Source organism: Mastomys coucha, unplaced genomic scaffold, assembly GCF_008632895.1.
Source record: "Mastomys coucha isolate ucsf_1 unplaced genomic scaffold, UCSF_Mcou_1 pScaffold19, whole genome shotgun sequence".
Taxonomy (NCBI): Eukaryota; Metazoa; Chordata; class Mammalia; order Rodentia; family Muridae; genus Mastomys; species Mastomys coucha.
The window spans coordinates 7,925,769-7,934,103 of record NW_022196901.1 but is presented as its reverse complement, the minus strand read 5'-3'; the positions used below and the strand labels follow the sequence as shown (position 1 = coordinate 7,934,103).

General features: G+C 36.1%; 1 protein-coding gene across 1 annotated transcript in view; it reads right to left on the bottom strand.

Moving 5' to 3' along the window:
* Sema3d (semaphorin 3D) overlaps positions 1–8,335 on the bottom strand; it is a 200,496-nt gene that overhangs the window by 191,064 nt on the left and 1,097 nt on the right. The window lies entirely within an intron of this gene.

The window sequence follows — 8,335 nt, the reverse complement described above, 5'->3', positions numbered from 1 at the left end:
AAAAAAAAAAAAAAAAAAAAAAAAAGTTGCCCTGGCCAGCCTCAAGATTGGGCATTCTCCTTCTGTGGCCTCTCAACTGGCTGAGATTACAGGTATATGCCACCATATTTGACAAATTTGAAAACAGCCAATTCTTCAAAAGACACACATTAAAACAAAACTCAAAGCAACAATAAAAAAGTAATTGTATCAAGTGTAGAGAGAACATTGTGAGAAATGGTGAAATTTTATACATGAATTTCTCTCCTTAGAGAAATAAATAAAGAAAAAAAAAGAACATTTATATTTAGAGGTACATGTGTGAATGCATACATGCATGTAGATATGTGGAATATATAGTATTAATTTATATGTTTTGCATAAAAATATATATGTAATACACAAATATGTATATTTGAATAATAAATATAGTAGATCCAATGGAAGGTGGCAGCCCTCTTTTTTGTCCCCTCTTCATTGTTGTGAATACAAAAACATCTTCAATTCTAGAAAGTTTTATGAAAAGGAAATCCCTAGGAACCCTTTAACATTTAACATAATCATGCCATAGTTAATCATTTATAAAGTATTTGACAAGGTGGGTTCCCTGAAGTTGAAAGAAGGAAACAAAAAAAAAAAATTCTAAGTATTTATACAGTCACTTGGATAAAAAATTTTGGATGGCTAAGCTTCATCTAGAATTAAAGACATATGGGAATGATAACAGATCTTAGCAATGTCAATAAGCAGCAGAGTTACAGGGCGAAAACATGCCTTAAAACACATGATTAATTCATTGATTGCTAATATAAAGCATTATTTCTATGACAAACTACAATAAAGTGAGTTATAAGGTTTTGGTAATTTGGCATTCCATATTGCTTTGAAAAGAAGTAATTATAAGGAGAGCTATTTCACAGTATTTGTTTTTATAATGATCAGATTTATTTATTTTTATTATTAGCAGGAGAAACTAGTAGCATTAATAGTGTCCCTTCAATTAGAGAAAGAAATCAAGCATTCAGTTAAATGATCTTGGCGCTTGAGAGATGGCTCAACCATTAAGAGTATTTGATGCTCTTGCAGAGGACCCAGATTTGATTTCCAGGACCCACATGGCAGTTCACAACCATATGTAACTGTGGGTGTCTGGTGCCTTCTCAAGACCTCCTTGTCACACACATATGGCCCCTGCTTTGGCATACATACAGGCAAAACTCTCATACACATGCATATAACATGTATAGCAAATGAATGAATTAATGAATAAATGAATGACTAAATAAACAAATAAAACTCTTAAACCTGTTGGTCAGAGAATGGTTCACCTTCAGTCTGCCTTTCTAGTGTATGCTATAATCATAACACTATAGAAGAATTTTAGATTTCTAGAAACATCCAGAAGGTAGAGCAATTCCTCTACAACCGACTCAAGTTTTCTGCATTATCTACATTGTACGTAGGCTTTTCTACATTTTGCTTTCTATCGCTTATTCATTTTGAATTGATGATTCTGAACCATTTCTGTAATGAAAATTGTCTAAACAAGAATTTTAGAAACCTTCTAAAACTATATACATTATTTCAACAAGAAAACCTGAATTAGTATCATTTTTCCTCATGTAAAAGTTATTATATTTAATTGTAAAAGTTATTACAATTACAGGAAAATTTAGGGGCCCAACTATCTTTGATATAAAGTATATTCTTCCCACATATAAAAGTGCTACTCTTAATAAGATTATTATTTTTTAAAAGTTTTAATGCCTCTTAGAACACATGTTAGTTCCATAGATTGATTACTCTATGTATGAGTAACAAATATTTCCTGGGAAAAACAATAATAATAAATACCAAACTTCATAATACTTGAATTTAATAATTATAGACTTTTTATAAGGATTTTAAAAAGAAAGAAAATCCTTAAGTTAGTTTGATACATGATATATGACATAAAATATAGTGTGAAGATTTAATTTGAGATCTGTCCATCATTACACATGCATCCAGCTGTGCCTTTTTAATATCTGAGAATTTCATATATGAGTATTCTATTTGTATTGTTTTTACCTCTTTGCTTCCCTGTTCCAGCTCTCCACTTCCCCTGTGTCCTCTCACACTCATGACTTAATTATTCCTAAACATTTATACACAAATTCCCACAGACACACATACTTATACAACCCACTGAGTCGGATATTGCTGCTTGGAGGCGTGTATGTTCAGGGATGACTACTTGGGTTGGATAACTCACCAGGGAACTTTTAAACTTTTAAGTAAACATATTCTCCTTTTCTCAGCAGTCAATGATTACCTGTAGTTCTTCATCAAGGAAGGAAATATCCCCAGTCTATGTTGGTACGTCAGCTTGTAGTGCCATCATGCAGGTCTTGTTTAGGCAACCATATTTTTGAGATTGTGTGAGTTCAACTTTCAAGGGACTGTTTGAAAAATGAACTTAGTAGGAGACTTTTCTCTGAGTCCCATTTTTAATAGTTTAATACACGCTAAAGATAAATTTCTGACCTACATTATTTCTTAGTTTTTATTATAGCAAGTCCAGACAATATCTTTATTGAGAAAGGTTCTATTGTAGTTTCTCCTATACAGTATAGTTGAAGTTACATGTACTTAGCTGATTTACTTAAATGGCAGTTGAAAAGATCATCTGGATTAAAAAAGCACCATAATCCTTGAAGTCTGTTTAAAGTACTTAAGAAACTAAAGAGAAGGTATAGTAAAGTGCATGATTCAATTAGGATACAAAAAATATCAATCTCCTCGTAGTAAGTTCCCAATGCCACTATATATATATATATTAATACAGCATTATTTACCACACAACAATCTTACTGTCTTTATTTTACATATATTAATACAGCATTATTTACCACACAAGCAATCTTACTGTCTTTATTTTATATATATTAATACAGCATTATTCACCACACAAGCAATCTTACTGTCTTTATTTGAAGAAGCTGAATAATTTAGTATTGGTTGCCTGTTTGGTGTATGTATATGCCTGTACATGCACATGTATGTGCTTTATTGGCTTACTACATTAGAATGTACAGTTCCATTTAGATAATTTGATTAACTAAGATAACATTTCCACTTTCCTTTGATTTGCCTGTGAAAAGTTACATGGCATTAATTTTTGAAATATTTGATTTTAAAGTTACTAGGCTAAATCTCTCCAGAAGAGACAAGGGATGTAAAGGAAGTTGATTCTCTTTTCCAAAGCAGAAGGTTACACAAAAGATGGTTCCTGTGGGAAGATTCATATTCATCCAGATAAGACTTCCCAGGTCAATGAGTCACTTCAAACTTTGCTTTACTCATCCCTTTTAGATTAAGGCTTGTATGTATATCTTAGGAGTGTCGCTCTTGAATGAGCACATTTACTAATAGAAGACTGGTAACCTGCTTGAAAATTCCCTGGTTCACTACTATTAAAATGCTATAACTTAAGTGTTTATGTGGAAATGTGTGCTCAAATAATGGTAGTGATAGATCAGAATAATTATAAAGAGATGTACATTTTAGTATATACACAATCACTCTAAAAGCAATTGTGCACACAGTTGCTTAATAATTTAAATTATGTAAAATGTCTAGTAATGAGTCTCTTTTATTATCAGAATTCAATATAAATTAAAAGTGTTGTAGCTGCTTTTTTTATTGACAACAAATTTATTTTACCATCTTTTTTCTAAGTATTTGGTTGATTACAATTAAAATAAACTAATATGTTCACAGATAACATAGTTTAAATTCTCCCTAATTATGTTCTTGCAAAAAGTCCAAGCATTTGGTAATTTTTGTAGTATATAATAACTCTTTTATGATGTACCCTTCTTATGTGATAATTATGCTATATTGTTATTTCTAAACTCTTATCTTCTAAACACTTTTTAATGTGAAAGTGAAATTTCAGATATGAGAAAATATCTCCTTGCTAAAATCGAGACAATAAAGTCTGAACCTAGAGTTATTTAATGTGTTATTTTGTCAATATTATAGATATTTAAATACTATTAATAGATCAATAAGATTTCAATAGTTTGTGGTATATGCTTTGTACTATATTAACTAAATGTATCAAAAGTTAAGAGAAGAGAAATTATTTCCCTTCAGATTCTTATGGTCTACTCAGTAATTAGAAATACCATATACAGAAAAACTATTGAATTATCTGACTATAATAGGAAGGGAACTTCAAAGACACAAAAGTAAGGGGAATTTGGCCACAGATTCCTAGAGAAGGAAAGTTCTAAAAACCAAAATTGTTAGGTGTGCACAACTGTGATCACCAAATACTGCCAAATGTCAATCATCATGATTAATATTGCTCCATATTCCCTAAATGTGACTTCGTAGTTTGTTTTCATCTCAAGGCTTATGATATGGAAGACTCAAAGACCTTTAAACCTTACTTTGGTACTTTACATGGCTCTGTGTATTTATAGTAATAATGAAATATTACCAAAACAGATATTTTCCTACTCTTGTTTATTAAATAAATTATTAAATTAAAAGTATTATTTCCAATGAACCAGTCAGGAAATTATTAGGCCTTAAAATGGAGGAGGAAATTTTAGTCAACTTTTGATTATCCCAAAATAATGAAGCTGTCATAAACAATCTAAGATATGCTACTACTACTATTAGAATAAGTGGTCCATTGAAATAAGATAGTCCACATCCATAAGAACATTGTGAAATCTTAGCCCAGCAATTCTATTTAAGCTCGAAAGGACTGCTAGGCCATGGAATGATGCTAGTCCAAGAAGTTATCTACTGAGATGTCTGGTAATTTTGGCAAATTGTATGACAGTTAATATGCCATGCCCATGCAATGAATCATATGAAAGATAAAAACTGTAGTACTTTTACTTCAAGTTCAATTGGAGCATGTCCCAGTATGAAAGAGAAGATATGGGAATAGTGAAGTTTGCCCATGACTCCATTTCAAACCTATAACAGAGAAGCTTCATTGCCTTTGTCATTGATAATACTCCTGACTTTCCCTGAGAATAAAAATAATCATTACTCTGACACAATCAGCTCTGTGCACTCAAAAGACCACCACCACCAACAACAACAACAAAAAAAACAACAACAATAATGATGATGATGATGATGATAATATAATCAGTTTATCTCTGTGCAACTTTCCCTTCCAAAATGTACAACAAGCTCACTGGGTAAGATTTGCTTATGAAAGCAGTTCTGTGCATGGGAAAGGAAAATGACAGTAGTTATTTTTCTATCATTTCACCTAGAGTTTCTACTCATCTTGAATAGTTTCTAAGTACTCTCAAGACATTTGCAGTGACAGACATGTTTCAGCAGACTTCTCCCTCAGAACACAGAATGAAAGTGCCTGGAGTTGAACTTGTATTCTTCTTTCTAAGGAGCAGGAGACCTTGTGAAGTGGTGTCGAATGTGAAGGTTTCCATGTGTAGGTCACCGGACACAGGACACCTTCAGAGTTACTGGGGGATAAGGTTTGGTTTTTTTTTTTTTTTCATTTAATAGAACCATTGAAGCTACTGTAATTTCTAGAATATTCTGTGTGTGTACATTTGGAATTTTACTCTTATAAACTTTATAAGTCTATAAATGATTTGTGCTGTCTTCAACCAACTTATTTAGTACTCTTGACATATAATTGGCTGCTAATAGAGACCTTCAAACAAACTTTCCTTTAGGTTATATCTATCGTAGGTTCCTGAAAGAGATCGACCCACAACCTAACAAATGAGCCCGTGTAGCAGCCCTACCCCTTGCAACATATATTTGTTCACACAAATCAGTACCATGTTGGCTCATTATTGTTGCCTCTAAAATGAACAGAGTGGGAATTTAATATATTCTCCTATTGACATAGTTTTTAAGAATCATGATTAGTTACAAATAGGACACCTCAGTCCCACTTGGTAGAGAGAAGAAAGCTATCACAAGTTGGGAGAGAGGGAGAGTTCTGGGAGGGAAAGTGGACAGGGCCAGTGGGAGTGAGGGGGAGAGGAGAACCTGATCTGGTATTGGGTGAGGGAAAAGGACTGAAGCCCTGAGGGCCTGCAGAAAGAATGAATCAGAAAATAGGAGGTTGGGGGGACCCTCCAGAATGTACCAGAGACCTGGGAGGTGAGAGACTCTCAGGAATCAAAGGAGGGACCTTAGATGAAATGCCCTACAGTGGAGAGAGGGAACTTATAGAGCCCACCTCTCCAGCAGGAAGACAGGGCACCAAGTGAGGGAGGGGTTTGTCATCCCACAGTAACAACTCTGACCCATAATTGTTCCTGTCTGAAAGAATTACAGGGATGGAAATGGAAAGGATCCTGAGGGAAAAAAATAAGGTCTAGCAACAGACTCAAAATGGGATCCAGCTCAAGTGGAGGTCCCAAAGCCTGACACTATTACTGAGGCTATGGAGTGCTCACAAAAAGGGACCTATCATGTCTGCCTTCTGAAAGATCCAACAAGCAGTTGAAAGAGTCAGATGCCGATATTTTCACCCAACCAATAGACAGAAACAGCTTATACCTGTTGTTGAATTAGGGAAGGCTGAAAGAAGCTGAGGAAAAGAGCAATCCTGTAGGAGGACCAGCAACCTCAATTAATCTGGACCCTGAGATCTCTCAAGATACTGGAACTCCAACCAGGCAGCATACACCAGGTGATATGAGGCCACCAACAGACATACAGTAGAGGACTGCCAGGTCTATGTTCATTCAGATGCCATGCATCTAACGCTCAAGAGACTGGAGGCCCCAGGAAGTTTAGAGGTCAGGTGGGTGGGCATGGGGAAATCCATGTGGTGGAGACAGGTGGGTGGGAAGGAGGTATGGGATGTGGAACAGTTGGGGGGTGGATGGTGGTGGTGGGGAATAAAATATGGAATGTAAAAAATAAATTAATTAATAAAAAACAAAAACAAAACAAAAAAGAATATGCACCTTAAAAAAAACACAAATAACATAAAACCCAAATTGAACAATACTAATTTCTCCTTTTTAATTATCAAGAGAGCATTTACACAATATTGAGAGTATTAAAACACTATACAAAGCACAAGGACACAATGGGTGTTTGATAAATGTCACTTCCCTTCTCCAGCAATTTTCCATTTCATAAGTGGGTAAATTCCATGTGAAATTCTGGCAGTCTGAATCGGTACCATTTAATTGTCTCTCAGCTCTCTCCTGAGCCTCCCCTTATCTCATCACACATCACTTCCTGGCTTTTCTTTTTAAGGGCCAAGGTCTGCTCCCATCTCCTGACCTGGACAATCAGTTAGTCTGTCCCTGGCCAGGACTTCAAAACTACAGGAGGCTAAAGCAACTGATGGGTGTGGACAGTCACTCCTGGTTTTGATCCTTCCTGCTCATCTTCTGGCTTTAGAAAGAGGGAGGGTTGAAGGCTTCCACAGAGTGATGACAGGAACCTCCCTCCCTTCCTTATCCTTCACATTTTTCTTTCCACATGCCAAAGAAGAAGACTCTGATTGACCTTGTCCCTGCGGTTGCCATGGGTAACACCAAAGCAGCAAAGATACGCAGGAGCGGGGAGCTCTTATCATCTCCTTTATGCACATGTAATCTCTTTTCTCCAGGTTGATTTCTCCACCTTCCCAATGCTTGTGCACAAATTAAAGAGAATCTTTTTTTCCCTTGGAACTTGAGAGTTTAGGTTCTTTCCCATTCCTTGTATTTGATCTTTCTTTCTTTCTTTCTTTCTTTTTTTATTTTTTTCCTGCTGCAAATACGAGTTCCCAGTTAGAGGGGGATGTAATGTGAAGGGTTTGGGTGGAGAAAGAGGAGTCCACGTAGGGATATTGCATTTTATTAGGGATTGACACTAAATGGTAAAAAGTTTGCCAATTTAACTCCGACATCCTTAATACCTAATGCCTGAGGTCAGCGTCCGCAGCTGCCAGGCATGCATCTCTCTACAATCCAGTCCCCCACATTCCAGATAGCCCTGCCACAGCACAGGGATGTTTCCTCCTCCTGTCAAGTCCCTCCTAGCACTGGGACTTAAGCAAAACCATGATGTTGCGCATAAAGTCACCAGGAAAGGAATGTCTGTTCAGAAAACAGCTCTTCTGAGGCTGCCAGGGCAGTCAGCGACCATGAGCAAGAGGGACAGTCGACAGTGTCCTTGGGATCAAATGCCCAGTGGGGTTCATGTCTGGGCCCACAGAGGATTCCCTAGCTCCAGAACACTTAAACACAACTTCACTTCACAGACAACAAGCTCCGAGGCTAGTGTCTGAGTTCAAAGCCTCTCACTCCACCCCACCCCCTCCCCAGCAAGAAGGATGCGCTTTTCCATTCGAGCGCCA